Raw genomic sequence first — 22,348 nt, 5'->3', positions numbered from 1 at the left:
TATTGTGCACACAGTCCAGTCGAATCTTGGATTCTGGACTCAGGTGTGCCGCGCCCCTTTTTCTTGCGAAATCGGGTTTCGACATGTGACAATTCTTTAAGGAGGTATTAAAAAAGGAGAGTCGCCACCTAACGATTTTTAAGGTGCGTTAGGGCACCTATTTATAAGTGACTCTGATTTAACTAGTGGATATGCTGCAGCAATGCAAATTGAAGGAAAGTTCAACGGTATGTATTTCCTATGGGAAGGTTTTCTAACAACATGTAGCAACAAGGATAATTGAAGCATTTGAGCTCATGATTTGCTAGTAGGCAAGTAGTGCAAGTATGTGCTTCTCCTAATGGCGTGATTTCTACAGTGTGCATAGAGGGAACGACACATATAGCAAATACATCACTCAATCCTATAGGCATGTTATCTACCCATCACATATTAATATAGAAATCTACCCCATTCCCTTTCACTAGCAACCCCAATTGTTTATACAAAGATTATTACAGGCCCAATAATGAGTAAAGTAACAATATTATATAAAAAACGGGCCCACAGTAGGCCGAAATAGAATAACTCTCACATAGCATACACAAGCCTTCAGTAAATCCACGTTTAATACATGACCCAAAGGCCCGTAGAAGAGTCCAAACCAATGTACTTAACCACAACACCAAGTGTTGCACGACTTGAAACAACCAAACTCAGATACATAGTACATGACAGGGAAGTAAAGTGTTAGGGACAGTTTTGGAGGTTGAGGGAATGACTAGGACCAAGCCCTAGTGTGTTAGAGTTCACAAGGGTCTCAATTGGACCCCGAGCAGTGCTTACACTAGGGAGGCCAATAATAGAACCTAGATAGCCTTGGCTTTCTACCGGCTAAGAATGGGAATTCAGAATAGCAGAGTAGCAAGTAAGGAGAGTGGATAGTGATAGAGGGACAAAAATCAAGTAATACACCAAATTGAGCACACAGAGCAACTAGTCAAGCAGGCCAGTGGGTTCGGCAAGGTATACACAACAAAGTACCACATAAACAACCTCATAGGAATTAGGAGAAAAAACAGGTTTACAGGCATACATAGATTATCACGTATAGATGCATGAAGTTAAACTAGTTGAAACCTAAAGATACAAATTAAGTTAAGTATACACCCTAGTGCCATGTTAATCAGTATTTAGACATAATGGAAGGACACACATTGTGATAATCACTGAAAGGATAGGGTAACAAATGAACGAAGGCATATTGGGAAAACATATTAGCATAGGAGCAAGGTCATAGTTGATAGAAAAATAGAGTATTTATCTTTAAAATAAAAATCAGGACTACATGAAACATGTTTAAAGCAGACTTTAAAGCAGCATTCCATAGAGTTGGGACTAATACACAAAGGGCAATCAAGTATACACAGGACTTAGCACTAAAAGATTCATTCAAGTGGGGTGGTTCCCATAGAGTTGTGGTAGTACCCAAAACAAAATATGAAGAAATTTTATAACTAACAACATACTGTCACAATAGTCAGACTCATATCAAAATGGACTTTCATTGAAGTTCAAAACTAAATATGCTCAGATTCTATATGGTACAGAACCCATTCCAGAAAACAAGGAATCACAGATATGCAAATCATAATGAAGAATACGTATTAGCATAATGCAAACAGTAAACTATCTCATGCGGTTAATTATCACAGAATGACAATAGAGTATTGAACATTATCATAGTTAAATCATGCTCATGTAATTCAAACACATACGCAGAAAGAAAGAAAGAAAATGACCATTGCAAGGGTTTAAAACACTAACCATTAGCACAATCAAAAGAGTAAAGAGCATACTAGCAAAAACCCAAGTCTCCGTTGCTTCAGAGTTCACAAGAGCCTCGAGAATGGGCTCCGAGTAGTGCTTGCACCGTAGGAGGTCGTTTAATGGCCTTGAATTTCAGCCGACCCCGAATTCAATGATTTTAGAGAGTGTTCGAGTGTAACAGTGAGTGAAAAAGGAGAGTAGTGAGAATAATAACAGTGATTGTTTTGGGATTCAAAAGTCTGTCCAAGGGGATTTAGGGGAGGGGTTTATATAGTAGTAGATTTAACACATAAAATAAGGAAATACGGTAGATTAAACACAAAATAAGGAAAATATAGCATGCAAAATCAATTAGAATCAGTTTTAGGGCAAATAACACATAAAGTAAGCAAATACAGTAGGTTAAACAAAAAATAAGGAAAATTCATCAGTCAAACACAAGAAAGGAAAGAATATCACACGCAATCGAAATTAGTAAAGGAAAAGGGGAAAATATCAAACCCTAGTTGGGATTAGCAACTTTGAATAGAACCAATAATGCAATAATCGTTCAATATAATGTATATAAAGACGAAAGATCGTCCAGATCTTCACCGAATCAAAATAGACCGGTCTCGTTCTTGAGAAGTAGTTCTTGCCAAAAATAGGGCAAGAACTAAGTAACACCATAGACATGCGTATAATAGTAGAGTATCACAAAATAGGTAGGTAAATCATGGATTGATTCCATATTTGGGTTGGAATCGGAGAAGATTGAGGTATAGCGGCTAGGGTTTCTGTGAGAGAAGAAGAGAGGGTGTGAAAACGGCTGGGCAGGGGGGAAATGGGTCTTTAAGGTTTAGGGTGGGGGTAATTAAAATGGGTTGGTTTATTAGGGGTCGTTGATCACTCGAGATCAACAACCATGATAGTAAGGGGAATGAGGCGGGTTATTTGGAACGAGTACCGTTTGGTTTTGAGCTGGGGTGGACTGGGCTAAGGTTTGGGTAGTTTTGGGCCACTAATGTGGTCCAAAATTGGTTAGAATAGGGCTATTATTTAAATACCCAAAAAATTATCAAAATGATTTATAAAAAATGCTTAATAAATGAATGAAAATATTATTTATACACCGAAATACTTAAAATAATAACTTTATATTATAAAAATATAAATATGCTATTTTGACACAAATAATATAAAATAAAGAGCAATTATATGAATATAGGCCATTATTGCAAAATTAGATAAATAGCTTTAAAATGCTAATGTAATTATATGGAATGAAATAAAATGTTTGAAACATATATTATAGGTGCAAAATAATTATTTTAGGTAACTAAGTCATCACAAAATAATTTTAAAGGATAATTACTAGATATCTATATATAATTTAAATACAAGAAAATTAATTTAAAGCTCTAAAAATTATGGAAAAGCTATAGAAAATGCTTGTATAGGTTTGTAAACTAAATAATGATGCAAATATACTATTTTGAAAGTATATATATTTTTTAGAAAATATGAGGGCAAAATTGGGTATCAACATGTGTCCTTATTTACCCCGGAATCATGAAAGAGTTGTCGGGTAAAGAAGATGATGACCGATTTTGACCGAATGAGGATGGAGGCTAAACCTTGGTTCCTGAGTTGCCTACATATCCCTGGTGTTACGGGAATCGAATTGTGTGTAGTTCTGGATCCAACGGTAAACTGAACCGATGGAGTTGTTATAGGAACGGTCGTATGCTTCGGAAAGGGTTCTTTTGGGTAGAACAATATCGGATGAGTTTATACGAAGTCGTGAATGTGAATATGAAACAGTATGGATGTGTCTCAAAACGAGTATCTGAACGGTTATCAAGTAAGAGTGGGTAACTGATAGTGATTGGTTGCGTTTGAAATAATTGCAGGATGTGAACGTTGAACGGAAACCAGAGCGAAGATTGCTTCCGTTAGGAGAACGGTTACTTGTTGGATTACCTGCAAAACTTAAAACACGATGCATGCAAGTATATATGGGTTATTGCGAGAATTTAAACATGATGCAAATTCCCTTTGGACTATGAAAGTTGTCTTTGGATGGTGAGGATGATGTCCTTAGACCATGACGTCCGGGGCCATGAATCATGTGATAAGGGATTCGCAGGCCATGAAATGATGTCCTCGGACCATGAAAATAGTGCCTCTGAACCATGACGCCTTTGAATAATAATGTGCAATATTGAGAGATCCTTAGGCCATGGAATGGTGTCTTCCGGCTATTAGGATGATGCCTTCGGACTATGACGCCTTTGGACAAAATGGTGATGTTTCAGCCCATGAGATGCAAAGATTTGATGCTTGGTCGTATGCGAAGTAAAACAAGACAGAGCTTAGGCAATGCTTAGTCGCAGGCGAATAGAAGATAGTGTTAGGTTTTAAATGGCATAGTGGAGATAACATTTGGTCTTATGCAAAGACAAAACAATGCTTAGCCTTAGGCAATTGAGGAGGCAGTGCTTAGCCTCATGCAAGAAGAGGAGACGATGCTTAGTGTTGATACAAGGAAAGACAGTGCTTAGCCTTATTCAATTAGGGAGGCCATGTTTAGCCTCGTGCAAGAAGAGGAGACAATGCTTAGTCTCGATGCAAGGAAAGGTAGTGCTTAGCCTCATGCAATTAGGGAGGCCATGCTTAGCCTCATGCAAGAAGATGAGACAGTGCTTAGTCTCATGCAAAGAAAGGCAATGCTTAGCCTTATGCAAATAGGAGATAATGCTTAGTCTCATACAAAGAAAGGCAGTGCGTAGCCTTATGTAGTTGAGGAGGCATGGCTTAGCCTCATGCAAAATAGGAGACAATGCTTAGTCTCATGCAAAGAAAGGCAATGCTTAGCCTTATGCAGTTTAAGAGGCAGGGCTTAGCCTCATGCAAGAAAACAATGAATGATAATGAGAAAGCAGAGTATTTCTTAGTTAGAGATGCTTGGGATAGATAATTTGCTATCTTGAAGGTAGCGACCTGATGTGTCTGCAGATATTATTGTCTTACTGTGCCTGCATCCAAAGAATAATTGTGAGTTTTGTGGGGGAAGGTTGGTTCGCACTTTTGTCTTCTGCTTTGCCTATGCTCCTGTCTTGAGATCCTGTTTGAGTTACCTTGGGTAACATCTGTCTGCCATAAAAAATAAAGTTTTCAAAAAATGTGCGTGCATTTGATGGATGTAGTTATTTTGAAAATATAGTAGTATGTAATATCAAGTAATTTAGATAGACCAATGACTGTGATACTTTTAGAGACATTGCAACTTATTTTCTTTAGCATTTTGAGGGTCCTCCTCAAATTTCTGCCCCAGTTTAAAAGCAATTCTTTGATTGTTCTACATATGACGAAGTTGGCTGGACTTGCTTCAGAATTTTGAGGGGCAAAATGAAGATTTTATTGAGATGTGACCAAACCCACATGGTTGCCTATGTATCCCCTCTTAAACGGGAATCAGGTCAAGCGTAGTTCAGTTACATCAGATGAAAGAATGTAAACAATCTAAACATAATATCTTTTGACTGCGTCTGAGTTGATAGGTTTTGGCCAAACTTCTCCGTCCATTTCTGCAAGTATTAGCGCTCCTCCTGTTGGGTGAAAATTTCCCTTTGGCTTCATCTTGATGCGGGAAGATCCGCTTTAGCACCAGCTACCCCGGTGTGAATTGTCTAGGCCTGACCTTTTGTTGAAAGCTCTGGACATTCTGTGCTGGTAAAGTTGACCGTGGCATACCACATTCATTCTTTTCCCATCAATAAGAGCCATTTGTTCATAGTGACTTCGTATCCATTCTGCATCACTGAGTTCAACCTCTTGTATAATTCTTAAAGAAGGGATTTCTACTTCGGCGGGAATGACGGCTCTTCAGTGCCATAAACTAGTAAATAAGGAGTTACCCCGGTTTATGTGCAAACCGTGGTACGATATCCCAATAAGGCAAATGATAATTTCTCGTGCCATTGTTTGTGATTATCTACCATCTTTCTTAATATCTTCTTGATGTTCTTGTTGGCGATTTCTACAGCTCCATTCATTTGCGGCATGTATGCAATGGAATTTGCTTGATCTTGAAGGTTTCACACATGGATCTCATTAAATCACTATTAATATTGGCGGCGTTGTCAGTGATGATTGATTCCGTCACCCCGAATCGACAAACAATACGATCCCTAACGAAATCTGCGACGACCTTCTTAGTTACAGCTTTGTAAGATGCGATCTTCAACCCATTTTGTGAAATAGTCTATTGCTACTAGAATGAACATGTTCCTATTTGAAGCGGCGGGTTCGATTGGACCGATGACACCCATCCCCCAAACGAAAAAAAGGCCAAGGTGAACTTGTTGCATTGAGTTCATTAGGTGGCACTCGTATCATATCCGCATGTACTTGGCATTGATGACACTTTTGGACATACCTGATGCAGTCCATTTCCATAGTCATCCAAAAATATCATGCTCTTAATATCTTCTTAGCTAAGACAAAGCCATTCATGTATGGTCCGTAAGTTTCGGCATGTATTTCTTCGAGCAATTTGGATGCTTCCTTGGCGTCGACACACCGTAATAACCCCAAATCCGGAGTCCTTATGTACATGATTCCTCCACTTTGGAAGAGGTGGTTGGATAATCTTCAGAGTGTGCATTTCTGAGTATGATTTGCGTGCTCCGGGTACTCTCCTTTTGCCAAATATTCTTTGATGTCATGGAACCATGGGTTCCCATCAATTTCTTCTTCAACATGAGCACAATAAGCTAGCTGATTATGAATCCCTACTGGAATAGGATCGATGAAATTCCACTTTGGGTGTTGTATCATGGAAGATAGAGTGGCCAATGCATCTGCGAACTCATTCTGGATTCTCGGAACATGTTTGAACTCTATCTTTGTGAATCTCTTCATCAATTCTTGTACATAGTACAAATACGGCAGTATTTTGGTATTCTTTGTAGCCTATTCTCCTAGAACCTGATGGGCCAAAAGGTCTGAGTCACCAATTACTAGCAATTCCTGAATGTTCATGTCAATGGCCAACTTGAGTCCCAAGGTGCAAGCCTCATATTCTGCCATATTGTTGGTACATAGAAATCTGAGCTTTGCGGATACTGGATAGTGTTGACCTGCCTCTAATACCAAAACTACTCTGATACCAACTCCTTTGAAATTTGCAGCCGCATCAAAGAACATTCTCCAACCATCATAGGTTTCGGTGATATCTTCTCATACGAATGATACCTCTTCATCGGGAAAATACGTTTTCAGTGGTTCGTATTCTCCACCTGCAGGATTTTGTGCCAGATGATCTGCCAACACTTGCCCCTTGACCGCTTTCTGAGTTACATAGATGATGTCGAACTCACTGAGCAATATCTGCCATTTTGCCAACTTCCCTGTAGGCATGAGTTTCTGAAAGATGTATTTTAGCGGATCCCTCCTTGATATGAGATATGTCGTGTAGGCATAGAAATAATGCCTCAACTTTTGAGCTATCCATGTCAGAGTGCAGCAGGTGCATTCCAGCAAAGAATATCGTGCTTCGTAGGGTGTGAACTTCTTACTCATATAGTATATGGCCTGTTCTTTCCTTCCAGTCTCATTGTGTTGTCCCAAGACACATCCGAAAGCCCCATCTAGTACAGATAAATAGAGTAGCAGAGGTCTCCCAGGTTCTGGCAGGACTAGGACTGGTGGTGTGGACAAATATTCCTTGATTTTGTCAAAGGCTTTCTTACATTCTTCAGTCCAACTTGTTCTAGCGTCTTTCTTCAACATTTTGAAAATCGGTTCACAGATCACAGTTGATTGTGCTATGAAACGGCTGATGTAATTGAGACGCCCTAAGAAACTCATCACATCTTTCTTGTTCTTCGGAGGTGGCAAATCTTGGATAGCCTTGACCTTTGACGGGTCTATCTCAATTTCTCGGCGGCTGACGATGAACCCTAATGGCTTTCCAGCAGGGACTCTGAAGGCACATTTTGCGGGATTCAGTTTCAGATTGTACCTTCGAAGTCGATCAAAGAATTTCCTCAAATCTGTTATATGATATGTACCCTTTTTAGATTTGATGATGACGCCGTCTACGTACACCTCTATCTCCTTGTGTATCATGTCGTGGAATATGGTTGTCATGGCCCTCATATAAGTGGTTCCAGCATTCTTTAGGCTAAACAACATCATTTTGTAGCAATACACTCCCCATGGTGTATTAAAGGCTGTCTTTTCGGCATCCTCTTCATCCATCCAGATCTGATGATATTCCGCGAAGCAATCCACAAAGGATTGGGGTTCCTGCTTGGCACAATTATCGATCAGTATATGTATATTGGGCAACGAAAAATCATCTTTGGGACTTGCTCTGTTTAAATCCTGATAGTCGACACATACTCTGACTTTCCCATCCTTCTTCGGAACTGGCACGATGTTAGCCAACCAGGTTGGATATTCAACCACTTTGAGAAACTTAGCTTTGTTCTGCTTGGTGACTTCCTTTTTTATTTTCAGACTCATATCTGGCTTGAACTTTCTGAGCTTCTGCTTTACAGGCAGACACATAGGGTTGGTAGGTAGTTTATGAGCCACTATGGACGTGCTCAAACTGGTCATATCATCATAAGATCATGCAAAAATATCCTCATACTCCATCAAGAACCAGATGCATTCTTCTTTCTCTGACGGCGGTAGGTGAATGCTTACACGAGTTTCCTTGACTGTTTCGGAGTCTCCCAAATTAACTGTTTCAATCTCATCCAAATTGGACTTAGGCTTGTTTTCAAAATTTTCCACTATTCTAACAATTTCCTCAGGTATTATATCTTCTTCTATTTCCTCTGAATCACTATCATTATGTTGTGTTGTCTCATTACATGTCACAGTTGTAGGTTCATCAGGGTAAGTAATAATAATGATGTAGAGAGAAAATGTAAAGGATAATAATAAATACTAAAACAGCAATCCATTGATAAATATTAAAATGTCAAACAAATGCAGTTCAATGATTCGAGCAATTATTCAAAAAGAAAACGTTAAAAAAACAAAAACTGAAAATGTCTTAAATGCCCATAAAATAGCTTTCAAAAATAAATTATGCTAATTGCCAGGCTACCCAGGAACTCGGCGGACCCTTGATGGTGCAACAGTCCAATTCTTGAGAATAGCTCATTTCTCCATTGTCTGAATAATAAGGTATTCCTCCTCCTCCTCCTCAACTATCGCACTACAATCCATGTCTTCATCATCCAGGAACAGATTCCTTATGTCAGCTAGAACTTCATCTTCTTCGGACCCCCACATCATGTCAGCTTGATGAAATGTCTGGCTCAAATGTGGTACCGGTTGCTCTAGAGGGTAATAAGGACCACGCTATGGCGGCGACCAATTTTGATACTCGTGCCAGGTGTATTCATACCCAAGCCCAAAGGTTGTGCTGTGACGCTTTGGCTGTATTGGTTTTGTGATACCCTAGAGATTCTTGTCGAGACCCTTACTAGGTTAATACCCTGCCCATGCCAATATGCTTTCTATCTTACTGTTCCACCATTTATCTTTCTTAATTGCATTGACACACTCGATGCGATGGTATATTTCTCCACCCAACTTCCTTCTATTCTCGACAATCGTAACAATTTGATTGGTGTAAATGGGATTACTTTCATCCCCATGGATAATTACTTCCTGATGGTTCCATTCGAACTTCACGGCCTGATGTAGAGTAGAAGCTACGGCCCCAGCGGCATGTATCCAAGGTCTTCCCAACAACAGATTATATGTAGTGGATATATCAAACACTTAAAACTCAAATCAAACCAAGTCGGACCCATCTGTAGGCTAAGGTTGGTCTCCCCAATTGTGTCCCTTTGGGACCCATCAAATGCTTTCACGTTCATACTTACTGCTCGTATCTCGTGAAGACCTTTACCCAATCTTTTCAAAGTAGTTAGTGGACAGATGTTGAGATTCGAACTCCCATCTATCAGAACTCTGGCGATGAATTTGTCCTCAAACTGCATCATGATATGCAGTGCCCTGTTGTGACTTAGTCCTTCCAGCGGTAGCTCATCTCCGTGAAAAGTGATCATGTGGCTTTCCAATACTTGCCTTATCATATTGGCCATCTCTCCACTGGTGATGTAATTGGGTACATAGGCTTCATTCAATACCTTCATCAAGGCATTCCTATGCGCCTCAGAGTTCTGCAACAATGATAAAATGGATATTTGAGCAGGGGTTTTGTTTAGATGGTCAACCACAGAATATTCTCTCGCCTGCACCTTTAGAAGCGGGTTCTTTGCTTGTTCCTCCCAAATGCTCAGGTGTATAAACCCTACCAGTTCTGGTCATGCCTTGCGCTACTCATGTTTCTTCTATTTTTTCTTTTCCTTTCCTTCTTGATTCCGCAACATAGTCCCATGGTATAACATTAGACTTAAAAGACGGCGTAGGTGCTACCATCACGGTGAAGGGTGATGTCACTTCAAACTCAAACGGAGTTGGTGCGGGCCACCTCAACCTCTATCGGTGCCTGAATTTGTACCACGATAGGTGTGAGAGTGATTGGAGATGTTTTAGGATTATCCCCTTCTCGAATGAGTTCAATTTACCCTTCTGAGTTTCATTCTTCATCGGTCTCTATCACGTTTATCCCTTCATCTCTGTGATTCGGGAGAAGATTGTTATAGACATTGGGTGTATCCTCCTTTGCATGTATAACTTTGGTGTCAATTAATGTCTGGATCTTATCCTTCAAAGTGCGACATTCATCAATAGTATGACCCTCCATGCTTGAGTGATAGGAACATGCCTTATTTGGATTAATCCACTGGGAGAAGTTTTCTATGGCCACATCGGGAATGGGAGCGACATAACCAACAACCTTCAGTCTCTCGTACAGTTGGTCTATGGGTTCAACAATTGGGGTGTATTGTCTGGGTGGTCTGTGGTCGAAATTCGGTCTAGGTTTTTGGTAGTTCTAGCTGGCTGGTGTGGCAGCAGGTTGGATGGGTGTTATAAGTATGGTAAGTAGAAGCAGGTTGTTGGTATCTGGGAGGTGAAGGATGATATGTGGGTGGGGTGTTTGGTACGTAAGAGGAGATTTTGGACCTTGGGCTACCATCACTGCCCCTACTTCTTCTTCTTGGAGATACCACCTGAATGTAAGGCTTTGTTTGTAGCTTGAAGTGCTTCAAAATTTGTCACCATTCCGCTTTTAATCCCTTCTTCTATTCTTTCTCCCAACTTGATGATGTCAGAAAATTTATGGTTTTCAATAACCATCAATCTATCGTAGTACTGCGGATCCTGAGCTCTGACGAAGAACTTATTCATTTGTTCTTCTTCCAGTGTTGGCCTTACTTTTGTAGCTTCATACCTCCACCGAGTAGCATACTCACGGAAAGTTTCTGTTGGCTTCTTCTTAAGATTCTGAATGTAGAACACGTCTGGTGCATTTTCCGTGTTAAACCTGAACCGGTCCATGAAAGCTGATGCCATGCTCACCCAATTAGCCCATTTCTTTCGGTTCTGACTGATGTACCAAGACAGGGCGTATCCAGTGAGGCTCCTCATGAACAACTTCATGCAGATTCTTTCCTCCTTGCTAACCCCTACAAGCTTGTCACAATACGTTCTCAAGTGCACCTTCGGATCTCCAGTCCCGTCGAACATTTCAAACTTAGGAGGTTTGTAACCCTCTGGCAGTTCTACATATGTTAATTACACAAATCTTCATAATTTAAACCCTCGATGCCTTTACCCCCTTCGACACTTTGAACTCTGCCAGTAAGTTTTTGAGTTCTTCCGCCATGTTCTTGATGAGCAGGTCCTTCTCAGCGGATTCAGGTATGTATAGGGTCTGTTGTGGGGAAAGGTTTCCACGTATATGGGATTTCTTTGATGGACTCCGGTAATCTGGGCATAGTGGTGGTCGTTGGTTGAGTATTAGGGATCATGGGTAGGTTGTAGTATGTTTTGAGGAGTGTGATAGGTGGTGGTTTGTGGATACTGAGTTGGATGGTGATTTTGTTGTGGAGGGGTAGGTACTGATGAGGGATTAGGGTTTTGAGGAGGTGTGGCGTATTGATGAGGTGCGGGAGGATTTTGTGGATTTTGGTTTTGTGTGTTTTGGGGAGGTGCCAGGTTTTGGGCATTTTTTTGGTTAATGTCGGGAACGTTTAGGGTGAGGGAAAGGTTTGCCAAGTTTCGGACCTGCTCAAGCTCCCCTTGTAGCTCCAGTATTTTTTGTTCCAGACGTAAGACCAAATCGTTCTGCGCCGGAGTACTCCGACCATATGAAGTTTCAATATTCTCTGCATGGGTAGCATTGTCCTTCCTGATACCGCTCATATCATCCATTTTGGTTTTTCCTTTGTTCTTAGGATCACTTGGTGGAGGAGGAGGTGAAGGACCTCTGGATTTGGTGTGATATGCCGATGATTCCAGTATGCACGAACCAACCTTGGGGAATGGGAATAAAAAAAAGAAAAGAAAAACAAAAGGTAACCAAGTCAGTAAGGAGTATTAAAATTATGTTTGCGATATTTAAACATGTATTGCAGAATTATGTAATAAATTCGCATCCTAATTTGAGGGATCTCGTTGAGCTCGAGGTAGGCGTAAGCGACACATATATTTGGAGAAAATTGATGCCAATAATTGCGTCATTTCATTAATGTGAAAATGAGTCATATCCTTACTAAAACGACAATAATGAGAAAAGAGTCACTAATGACATTTGCCTTATTACAATCAAAACCTAATCGTATCTAGAAAGCAGTAAAAACAGTGTTTCCTAATCTACTTGGCCCCAGAGGGACCTTCTCCGTGCTTGGTCTTCTTGGATCCATCAATCAAGTTTCCCAGGTCGCGTATGTCCAATAGTATATAAGCCCTTGATAGATGCCCTCCTTTATTGCCTTCCGCATTTTGACAATCTAAGAGCCTTTTCCTCATCTTCCCCTCGAGATCCATTAACCCTTGCTCCAAATATTCCAATCTCTCTGTTGATTTAGTATCAATTTCTTTCCATTCATTGATTGCTTCCATATCCATTTTGTGTTGTTCCAAATGCCTAGCTTCAGACTCGAAGACCCTCTTGCGCAGCATCCTATATTTGACTTGTGCTTCAGCAGCGTCGTCTATAACCCTATTCTTCAGATTAATCCCTGGCTTGACATCTCCCGCTATATCATCTACCAACCATGATGGATAGAAGTACACATAGCCGGCATGATACCTGTCTGGCTCGATAGTATCTTTCTCCATAATGACCTTTTGATTCCACATATGTTGTGCCTCGAATTTGAATGGAATGATGTTCCCTTTAAAGTCTGCTTTGTACTGGACCATATTGGAAACCCGAGGTATAACCTACTTCTCCTTGCTTGCCTCATTACCCTTATAGGAGCATAATGATAGATTCCTCTTAACCCGATCAATACTAAGTAAGTGGTTTCTCTTGACCTGATGATGAACTCGCTACTAGGGAACCATTCAAACATCCAATGTACCTTTTCATCAGTCAAGTTACTGAAGAAGCGCACCCAGCTCACAGCACTTCCAGGTTGCGTGAACCTATCTGGGATAAATGTCATTCTTTTCGGATGATGGTAGGCTATGTGGTCATTCAGTGGTTGTCGCATAAGCTCTTGACGATATTCACCTATCTGGAAATGTTCTAATAACCATACCTGCACCAACATATTACAGCCTTCGAAATGCACATACCCTTTTTTGCATCGATCTAGAGCCCGGTATATTTCAGCCATGATCATAGGGATGATGGTGTAAGTCTGTCCCTCAATTCCCTCTATTAAAGTCCTAGCGACCATGGACAGGCAAGTATGGATCCTTTCCCCTTTCATCGGAAATATCAGTATCCCCAAGAAACACACAATAAACACAAAAACTCGACGGTGTGTCCAACCCAAAGAAGTAATGGAAAGTTCATCATGGTGAAGGAGATATGACTTGATATGCCTATAACGTTCATAAAAGAACTCAAATGGTATGCATGATTTCTTTAGACAGAGTAACTCATCATTTTTCTTGAAACCCATCATTTTCTAGAAACCTCGGGGAGTGCAATTTTCTGGTACCAGTACACCCGAACTATCCCATGGTAGCCCAGCAAAGCCTCCTATTTCCTCCAAGAGGGGTGTCATTTCTATGTCACCAAAGCGGAAGACATCTCTCTTGTCATCCCAAAACAAAGTGGCGGCCTCAATCAGTGTATTATTTGACCGAATGTCCAATAAGGAGGGTAGATTTTCGAGGACCCTTATCACATGGTTCTTGTCACTAGGTGAGAGGTTCTTCCACCAATCAAGTAGTAAATGTGGGATGTTTTGAACCATGTCAAACCTGGGGACTTCGTGCCTCATTTTCTGCAAAACAAATAGAGTTAGCCTTTTCCCCCTCCGGATCTGACTATTTACACATTAATGATCAACATATCGGCATATTTTCTCCAAATAATATACATAATGTGATGGTGTCCATTGGGGTTATAGAAATCCCTTCGGACTTTAGATAAGGCTTATCTTAGCGGATTATCACGTGGACAGTGTTCTAACCCATACTAGATTTGACATGATGCATGCACAGTTGATATTGAAGAGAGGTTTCTAGAAGGGTCTAGACTAGTACTTTCAAGTGGACAACTTGAGAGGGAAAGGCACGGAACCGTCGACTGCACCTCTGATCGACTAGTTTACCCAAATAACCCTTTCCAATTAAAAGGGTAATTTTGAAAGAGCGCAGACACTCATCAAGCGCCTCTATGGTATTAATCGGGCACGAGTGGAATATGATGTGGAGCATGCTTTATGCGAAGATAAATAACACATTGTCAAGTATTTGTATGATAAACATGTGAAAGCAATAAACGCAGTATTAAGATAAAACATAAAAGACGTAAAAAGAAAGAAAGTAAAAAAAGAAGAAGTTAGTTCATGTATATGGGGAATATGATAAAGTAAGTGAGGGAGTGGGGGTGGGAGATAAATGATGTAGCAATTTTAAAACCAATAAAAGCAGCTTAGAGCAAATAAGTATGACTAGGAACAGAGGTACGCATGTTTTGACCAATTTGAGCAAGGAAGGGTGGAGAAGGGAAAGTATTTGCATATTACCACGAATTCAAATAAAGGAGAATATGGGAGGGATGTGCATGCAACAATGAATTGGACAAATAAAAGGAAAATAGGAGCGGGATGTGCATGTAGCAGCAAATAAAAAGGAAACACGTTTATCAAAGAAGACTAATTCATATAAGTCAAATTCGTCATGGTAAGAGCCTAAGTATTCCCCAGCAGAGTCGCCATGCTGTCGCGTCCCTTTTTCTCGCGAAATCGGGTTTCGACATGTGACAACTCTTTAAGGAGGTATTAAAAGAGGAGAGTCGCCACGTAACGATTTTTAAGGTGCGTTAGGGCACCTATTTGCAAGTGACTCTGATTTAACTAGTTTACATCACCAAAGATCGGGTAAGGGCTCGAAATTACCTCGAAGAGAAGGTGTTAGGCACTCTTCGAGGTCCATAACTGTGGGTCCCGATCGAACTTGAATTATATGAATTAGTCAGATAAACAAAGATAGAGAGCACGAAGTTTGAGAATTTTATTATAAAAAAGATTTCGAATAGATGAGTACAAACACTTGATTCAAATAAAAAGGAAATAAGATTGGGGGGGGGGGGGGAAGTCCTAAGTTTTTTAGCCTAAAGGATCACCCCGTACAATATAAATAATATTTCGTAACTCCCTCGAGATGGGGTGTTACTCATATTATTCAGCGGTCACAGACTATCATCTCCTGCTATCCAATTACTATATTTAAGTTGTTATTTAAGGCGCACTAATTCAATTAGAAGTGCACTACCTATCCCATACCTATGGTCCAGGAGGTATTGGACCTCTATTTTGGGTGGTTCTAGACCTCACTTAGGCTGCTCAGAAATGTTAAAACTAAGCGACATGCGAAGAAACACATTGGACTTCACATATAGGCAGTTAAGGGCTCAAGTTAGCCTCCACACTTAAACAACAAATGCACGCGAAACAGGTTTTCACGTTAGGCAGTTCAGAATTTAGGAACTTAAACCCCTATAGATATGATTTCTACGTGACAAGGCGTGCAAGCAGTTTTAGAAACCAGCATTGCTCGTAGACAGGATTATACAGTTGTCACATATTGATTGTTGAAATGGCAGATTTTCTGTTATTAGTATTGTAGATGTTGCGTCTAAGCGATTTATGTAGTAAAGACAGTGGAATCTATCGAGAGAAACCCATAATTATACATGCTCTTGATAATGGCCTAAGTGAGCAATAAACAATATTGAGAGAGGCATCATTAACAGTTATTAAGGCGAATATTGGTACCCTATAGACAGGATCTCTAACGATTAGCACTTGGAACCTGATTTTATTGTTATACTTTAACCTTATAGGCATGTTTTCTAGGTGAACAGTGTGATGCTATAACAAATGAGATGATTAAAATCCTATAGGCATGATCTCTAGTGGACATGATGCAACAATGCAAATTGAAGGAAAGTTCAACAGTATTTATTTTCTATGGGCAGGTTTTCTAACAACATGTAGCAACAAGGCTAATTGAAGAATTTGAGCTCATGCTTTGCTAGTAGACAAGTAGTGCAAGTGTGTGCTTCTCCTAATGGCATGATTTCTACAGTGTGCATAGAGGGAACGATACATATAGCAAACACATCACTCAGTCCTATAGGCATGTTATCTACCCATCACATTTTAATATTGAAATCTACCCAATTTCTTTTCACTAACAACCCAGTTTTTTTATACAAAGATTATTAGAGGCCCACTAATGAGTAAATTAACAATATTACATAACAGTGAACAAGCCCACAGTAGGCCGAAATAGAATAACTAAATACACAGCGTTGTTGGGCCTTCAATATATCTCACATAGCATACCCAGGCCTTCAGTAAAGCCACGTTCAATATATGACCCAAAGGCCCATAGAAGAGTACAAACCAATTTACTTAACCACAACACCAAGTGTTGCAGCATTTGAAGCAATCAATTTAGGTACACAACACATAACAGGGGAAATGGAGTGAATAGGAACAATTTTGAGTTTAAAGGAGTGTCTAAGGACCAAGCCCTAGTGTGTCAGAGTTCACAAGGGCCTCAATTGGACCCCAAGCAGTGCTCACACTAGGGAGGCCAACAATAGAACCTAGATAGCCTTGGCTTTCAACTGGCTAATAATGGAAATTCAGAATAGCAGAGTAGCAAGTAAGGAGAGTGGATAGTGATAGAGGGACAAAAATCAAGTAATACACCAAATTGAGCATACAGAGCAACTAGTCAAGCAGGCCAGTGGGTTCAGCAAGGTATACACAAAAAAGTACCACATAGACAACCTCATAGGAATTAGGAAAAGAAACACGTTTTCAGGCATACATAGATTGTCACGTATAGATGTATGAAGTTAAACTAGTTGAAATCTAAAGATCCAAATTAAGTTAAGTATACATCCCAGTACCATGTTAATCAGTATTTAGACATGATGGAGGGACACACATTGTGATAATCACTAAAAAGATAGGGTAACAAATAAACCAAGGCATATTGGGAAAACATATTAGCATAGGAGCAAGGTCATAGTTGATAGAAAAATAGAGTATTTATCTTCTTCTTTTTTAAATCAGGACATCATGAAACATGTTTAAAGCAGACTTTAAAGCAGCATTCCATAGAGTTGGGACTAATACACAAAGGGCAATCAAGTATACACATGACTTAGAACTAAAAGATTCATTCAGGTGGGGTGGTTCACATAGAGTTGTGGTGGTACCCAAAATAAAATATGAAGAAATTTTATAACTAACAACATACTGTTACAGTAGTCAGACTAATATCAGAATGGACATTCATTGAAGTTCAAAACTAAACATGCTCAGATGCTAATGGTACAGAACCCATTCCAGAAAACAAGGAATCACAGAAGTGCAAATCATAGTGAAGAATACGTATTAGCATAACAAAAACAGTAAACTATCTCATGCATTTAATTATCACAGAATGACAACAGAGTATTGAACATTTGATGTGCCGTAGAATTTCGGCACTTTTGATATCAATTACATAAACTTTAGTTCGTCTTTCAATGCATTTTTAGTTAATTCTTATAAAGTTTTGATGTTTTGCAGTGCATGAGACTTGAGGACCCAAAAACATGGAAAAGAAGTCAAAAGCCACAAAAGGACAGGAATGTTGCAAGTATGCGACCGCAGAAGTTATATACGGACCGCATAATCACCGCAAACTGAAGCAGACTCATGGCCAACTGAAGAGAAGAATGTGCGGTCTATTATGCGGTCGCATAACACTTCTTCGGATCGCAGAATGACTGCATAATTGCAATCAAGGAATCTGCGTAACACTTTTGCGATGGAAAATGCGGTCGCATAACGGATATGCGGACCGCATAATTGGAATGCGGTGGAAATCTGGGCTTGAAGATCTGAAGTTTTCTGATGCAAGTGGAAATTATGCGGACCGCATACATGATCAGCGACCATTATGCGGTCGCATAAGGGTTCTGCAGGGGCATTTTTGTCCAATCTTGACCCCGACTTTTAGTCCAATATAAATAGATTTACTAGGATTTTTTGTGGGTTATCTTGTCTGAAAAGGAGGCTACATTGAAGGCATTGAATACTCCATTATTTTGGAACTTTTTGAAGAGAGAATCGTGTACTTTTGTAAGTCTTATGACTTTAATTATTGTTTTTTTCTTTGTATTTTAGTATGAGTAGCTAGTCTTAAATAATAAGGTTGTGGGCCCTAAATGGGTGTAATGTTAATGGGTGTTTACCATTGAATATATATATATATATATATATATATATATATATATATATATATATATAATGGTTGGTTGATATTTATTCATTTTTCATGCTTCATTTATTGTTGGTGGTTGCAAACATTAACTAATTCCATTTCACTCTTTCTTTACTTGGAAAAGTGGGTTAGGGTTTGGTAGAATTGAATATCAAAAATTCAAGGCTTTAAACCTTGTTTAATAGAATCGCTTAGGAATAAGTGAATTCTATTTGGAATAAATTGGTTATTCTTAATTGCAACTCTTTTATATTTGAAAAAATCATAGAGAGAAAATACTACTCAACTATTGAAAAATATTGAGTAGTCACTTAGAAACCATTTGCATATCAAAGGACCTTCCATTAGAAATATATCATATTAACACCGATAGCATTACATTCCATTGAAGGGGACACAACATTGATTTCTTTAATCAAATTAATTACACTCTCACAATAATATAGTCTTCTTTACTACACACAATTACAACACTCTTTTTAGCTAACAGAATAAAATTACGATTTAACTCAAGTTTCACACTACTCAAGTAATCGTTTCACACTTATTCCCTATGGGATTCTATCCCAACCTAGTTGGGTTATTATATTTGACATCAACCGTTTTACACCATTTATTAATGTGTAATTTGAGCGTATCACATTTTGGCGTCGTTGCCGAGGAATACAGTTTTGAAATTACTATTTAGTGTGTGCTTTACTTTACGTCTTTTTCTATTCCATCACACTTTGCTTGCTTTGCTTGGTGTGCTAGGTAAACGTGGCCGAATATGAGGAAGAAGAGAATTCTTTTGCGGATATAGATGAGTACATCGCGGATACAAATGCCATTGTCCCTCTGTGAGTTGATGCTGCTACCTTCAAGGTGGAACATGGTTTGCTCCTAATGCTTAAAGCAGAGAGGTTTTTTAGGAATTCTACTGATGATGATCCGACACAACATCTTAGAAACTTCTTGGGTGTGTGTGTGATGCACAAACAGAACAACGTGTCAGATGATGCCCTAAGACTAAGGGTATTCAAGTACTCACTAACTGGAGAGTCAAGGAAATGGATCTAAAATCTACCACCTCATTCCATTCACTCTTGGCCCGAACTAGTCCGTGCTTTCCTAGCCAAATGGTTCCCACAAAGCAAGAAATCCGAGCTCAGAGATAAAATTTTCTTCTTTAAGCAACTACCGGGGGAACACCTACATGAGGCATGGGATCGATTCAAGCTATACCTAGTGAGGTCGCCGAATCATGGTTTTCCGGACACAATATTGTTGGAGAAGTTTTACATGGGTTTGGATACGTTGAACCAATCCATAGACAAAAATGCAATGGATGGATATTTTATGGACAAAACATTCACAAGGGTCACACAAATTCTCGACAAGATGGCAGGACACAATCAAGCTTGGAACTCAGAAGACACCACGGGTGGAATTGCATACGGTACTCCCTCTTTGACCAACATGATTAAGGAGAAACAAGAGAGAGATCAAGTAATTCTCAGGATCGCAACCAGCATTAATGTGTTAACCAAGATGTTCATTGAAAGCAAAACAAAAAGGTAAATGCTTTGGAAGATGTGCAACCCTTGTCAAATGAAGATTGCGAGGAAGCAAACTATGTCCATAATTCTCAAGGTGGTTACCAAATACAATCCTACCAAGGTCCCGGACAACAAAATCAATGGAGGCCTAACCCGCAAGGGCAAGGCCATCAACAGTGGAGAAATGATCAAGGTGGTTCAAGTCAAGGTAATTGGAGCAACAACATCAACAACTATGCAAATCGGAGTTCAAACTCCTATGTTCCACCAAATGGGCAATACTCTAACTCTTCGCATTGGAAGGAAGGTTCTTTAAGTGAGTCCAAATTGTAGAACATGCTTGAAAGAGTATTGCAAAATCAAGAAAGAATCGGCACTTCAATGAAGAACATGGCCGAACTTGTGGCGTCACACACCGCATCCATACAAAAGCTAGAAATGCAAATGAGATATCTGTCAAGAGAGCAAAATCCAAAGCAAAAGGGTGCACTCCCAAGTGACACACTTGCAAACCCAAAAGGTAATGGGAAAGTACTTCAAGGAGATAATAAACAAATGGTTGAAGTGGACGATCTTGAACAAGAGGTTGAGGCACAAGTTGAGGTGCCAATTATTTTTGAAGTTGAAAAGCTCCCAAAAGAAGTGAAAGTCCAAGAAACGAACCGTGAAGAGGTAAAGGAAAAGGTAAAAGAGGCACCAATTCCTAGACCCCCTCCCCCCCCCCCTTTCCCTCAAAGACTTGCTAGGAGGGTTGATGATAGCAAACTCGAGAAATTCTATGACATTCTCAAGTAATTATCGGTGAACATCCCATTTGTGGAAGCATTTCAAGAGATGTCGAGTTTTGCTAAATACTTGAAGGATTTGATAACCAAGAAGAAAATCACAAAGAATGAAGTGGTGAATGTGACTCACCGGGTTAGTTCCATCATTGCAACAACTACCGTTCAAAAGAAAGAAGACCCGGGATCCTTCACCATTCCATACACTATTGGGTTACGAGATTTTGCAAGGGCTCTTTGTGATAATGGGGCTAGCATTAATTTGATACCTCTTGCTATTTACAAGCAAACGGGGTTAGGTATGTCGATGCCTACAAGCATGAGGTTACAAATGGCCGATCGTTCAATCAAAAAATCGGTGGGGATTATTGATGATGTCCTTGTAAAAGTGGAAAAGTTCCTCCTTCGTGCCGATTTTGTGATCCTTGACTGTGTTGTTGATAAAGAAATCCCTACAATCTTGGCGAGACCATTCCTTGCTATCGGAAGAGCACTTATGGATTCGAAAAGAAATGAGATCAAGTTCAGAGTTAATGATGAAGAGGTCACCTTCCAAGTAAGTAAGGGTATGAAGTTGCCACATGCATATGAAAGCATCTCAGTCATTGATTTTGTTGATGAGGTAGAAGACGCAATTGAGATGAAGATGGAAGAAGAATGCCTTGGTGAGGCTTTGGCGGCTATATTGGTGAATTTTGATGGTGAAGACATGGAGGGGTACATGGAATCAGTGAATGCATTAGAAGGATGTGGGTCCTACACTTATGCACCAAAGAAACTTTCTCTTGACTTAGAGAGTAGAGTCACTCCCCCCCGCCAAGACTTCAATTATTGAGCCGCCACAACTTGAACTCAAGCCACTTCCACCGCACTTAAGGTATAAATTACTTGGCTCTAATGATACTTTACCGGTAATCGTTTCTTCTTTGTTGAATGATGTGCAGGTAGATCATTTGTTGAATGTCCTAAGGGAACACCGACAAGCTATTTTTTGGACAATAGCGGACATCCGAGGGATTGCCGCCGGAATTTATGAGCACAAGATATAATTGGAGCAAGAAAGTCAACCTAGTGTAGAGCATCAAAGAAGGTTAAACCCTTCCATGCAAGAGGCGGTGAAGAAGGAAATCATCAAGTGGTTAGATGTCGGGGTAGTCTACCCCATTGCCGATAGTTCTTAGGTGAGCCCGGTACAATGTATGCCGAAGAAAGGAGGAATGACCGTGATCCAAAATGAGAAAATGAGCTCATCCCAATGAGAACTGTGACTCGATGGATAGTTTGTATGGATTACCGGAAGCTCAACAGTGCCACATGTAAAGACCA

General features: G+C 39.8%; 1 non-coding gene across 1 annotated transcript; it reads right to left on the bottom strand.

Annotated features, from left to right (window-relative positions):
* Positions 1 to 19,845: 19,845 nt before the first annotated feature.
* LOC142170012 (small nucleolar RNA R71) lies at positions 19,846 to 19,952 on the bottom strand. Its single transcript, XR_012699631.1, has one exon. It is a non-coding gene; the product is annotated as a small nucleolar RNA R71 (small nucleolar RNA).
* Between the last annotated feature and the right edge of the window lie 2,396 nt (positions 19,953 to 22,348).

Source organism: Nicotiana tabacum, chromosome 15, assembly GCF_000715075.1.
Source record: "Nicotiana tabacum cultivar K326 chromosome 15, ASM71507v2, whole genome shotgun sequence".
Classification (NCBI taxonomy): Eukaryota; Viridiplantae; Streptophyta; class Magnoliopsida; order Solanales; family Solanaceae; genus Nicotiana; species Nicotiana tabacum.
Note: the sequence above shows the minus strand (reverse complement) of the source record. Positions and strands in the feature narration are given on the sequence as shown.